The following is a 2921-nucleotide window of genomic DNA, read 5'->3' on the forward strand; positions in this document are numbered from 1 at the left end:
TTTCTTCTTCCTACCTGTGGACACAAAACTCCCTCTCTCCCTCTAAAGAAGAGCATGGGAGAGGTGGGAGGGGTTCTTGCAATCTTTAGCCCTCCCACCCCCACAGGCCCAAACCTCTTTAACCTTACCCCCAGCCCTGGTTCAGCATCTAGTCCAGATGGGTCAGCCTGGAAGGGGTAGGTAGGGGCGTCGTTTGAGAAGGCAGTGGCAAGTAGAATCTGCTGATCTTTTTTTTCTTTGAACCTGGTGGGGAATTGGTTAAAACCAAAATATCTGTGTAGAAATACAACTCCGTTATTGAGTATTTGTTGTATGTATATCAGGTACCTATTATATTCAAGTAACCATTTTACAGAAGGATGAGGATCAGCACTCAAGCCCCCGTAGGCCTCCAGAGTCCCAGCGCTCAGCTCTTGTAGGATTTTGCCAGCTTCATGCATGTTGGGGCCTGAGGGATAACAGCTACAAGAGGTCATTTTCTTGTGTCTTGGGGCCTTATTCTCCATAGACTGGAGCACCCTGGCCTTGGATCTCCTGCCCCCTACTCCGACATTTTCCCATCTCCCTTTTCTCTGGTTTCCTCACCTTGTGGCTTAGAGATATATATAACAGTGTGGCGGTCCTGAGTTTATATATCCGTGACCTCCTAGAGGCCTAGCTGGGGTGAGATGAGCGCCCATGGGGTTGCATCAGAATCCACACAGGCAGTTGCACTCCTGTCTGCGTTGGCTGGAGTCACATCAGGGAGCAAGAGACGGGAGCCTTGAGCCCAGAAAGTGTGTCCTTATCCAGCCAGGGTGTCTAGGGAACAGTCATCCTTGGAGGGTGGGGTGGGAAAAAGGGATGTGTAGGCTCTCTGCCAAGTGTCCTTTACCCTCTATGGATAGATACCCAGTTCTCCCCTCTTCTCCTTCAAGTGTCTGAAACACAGGCCTTAGTGTCTGTTTTTATAAAAGCTTTATTAAGATACAATTCACATACCATAAAATTCACTCTTTTAACAACTGAATGGCTTTAGTACATCCACAGAGTTCTGCAACCATTGCCACTAATTTTAGAACATTTTCACCCCCCAAAAATAAACGTGTACCTGGTAACATCACTCCCCATTATTCCCCTACTCCCAGCCCCTGGTACTCACTCATCTAGTCTCTGTCTCTATAGGTTTGTTTTTTCAGGACATTTCATATAAAAGGAATCACAAAATATGGCCTTTTGTGTCTGGCTTCTTTCACTGAGCACAGTGTTTTTAAGGCTCATCATGCTGCCTCCTGTGTCAGAACACAGTTTCTTTTTACTGCCCGTTGTTCAGCTACATCACAGTTGGTTTATCCGTTCATCCGCTGATGCTGCTGGGTTTGCTTTTCAACTGCTTCAGAGATCCCTTCCAGTACTCTAGCCCCGGCCAGGAGGGGCTGTAATGCAGAGTGGGATCGAGTCCCTGATCTGCAGTTCAGGGGTCTAGGCCAGGCAGGGCACACCCAGGCTGGCGCTTGGCCGCAGAGAATGCGCTCCAAAAGTCATGCCTGCAGCGGGGTGGGACCTCACACCTCCGCGGGTCACCCCCTTTCCTGCTCCTCTGTCCCATCTCTCACTCCCCTCCCAGGACCCTAACTGGGGTAGAGCGGGAAGTTTTCTGGAGCCGACCCAGCTTAGAAGATCTATTTGCATGGCAAAGGCCCTGCGTTTTAGAATGGGGAATTAAAGTTATTAGCAAGTCTTTTCACAGATAAGTGGGGCTCATTGGCCAGCCCCCTTCCCTGCAGAGGTCTTCTTCTCCGGCTCTGAGCCTGGGAGTGGCCCACTGTTTATTAGCACCTAGGTGTGAATTTTCATTAACAAGGTTCTGCTAATAGCTGCCCAGACTCAGGACTGGAGATAGGAAGGGGACACCTCCCCCTGCTCCAGCGTCCCCATCCCCCATCTCGGCCAGCGCCATCCCACACCCGGAGGAAACCCTGTGTGCCTGTTCACAGAGCCGACAACAGTAGCCAGCGTCCAGGTAGGCACCCCGTGCCAGATGGTAGCGGAGCCTCCCTCACCTCAGTTCTCAGTCCCACTGCGAGGTAACCCCAGCTGCAGGGCCACTTTAAGAACACGGGGGTTAAGAAAAAGGCTGCAGATGGTGGATGGCAGTGTTGGGATCTGGACCCCGCTGTGACTCCAGACCTGTGTGTGTAATCACTGGGTGTGCTGCCCTCACTATGGCTGAACACCAGCTTGTCTCAAGAACAGAGGGTGCTGGGGGGTGTCTCACCTCCCCCGAGGCCCAGGCAGGATGCCCCACTGTGGAGTGGTCTGGGCCAGGCCCCACGTGCCGTGGAGGGGGTAATGAGAAAGACTGCACCGGCATGGGGGCGCCTGCTGAGGCCAGCTAGCTGCCCTCTGGTCCCCTCTGGTCCCCAGCCACCCTCCTCTTCTTGGGAGCTGCTTTCACAGGACCACCTGGTGAGAAGGCCAGCGCAGGGAAACCAGCATTTCCAGAGCAGCGACCCTCGGCCAGGCTGTGTGCTTAGTCCTAATTAAGGACTAACTTGAGCCTAACTTGAAATTTGGGCTGAGGGCCGCTGGCGAGGTGGGTAGGTTTGCACTCCCCTGTTTTACAGACAGAAGCTGAAGCACAGGGAGCTCAAGGAACTTCCCATGAGGCTAGAGCGCGGCCCTGGGGAAGGGCCAGCTGTGGGCTGTGGTTGGTGAAGGCTGTCTTTGCAAGAGTCCTGGCAGCAAGGTAGATGTGTGTGTGTGTGGCAGTGGGGCTGTGTGTGTGCATGTGTGTGCGCGTGTGTGTGTGGTGGCGGGGCTGTGTGTGTGTGGAGGTGGGGCTGTGTGTGTGCATGTGTGTGCGCGTGTGTGTGTGGAGGTGGGGCTGTGTGTGTGTGGCAGTGGGGCTGTGTGTGTGCATGTGTGTGCGCGTGTGTGTG

This window comes from Rhinopithecus bieti, unplaced genomic scaffold, assembly GCF_001698545.2.
Source record: "Rhinopithecus bieti isolate Rb0 unplaced genomic scaffold, ASM169854v2 scaffold_57534, whole genome shotgun sequence".
Lineage (NCBI taxonomy): Eukaryota > Metazoa > Chordata > Mammalia > Primates > Cercopithecidae > Rhinopithecus > Rhinopithecus bieti.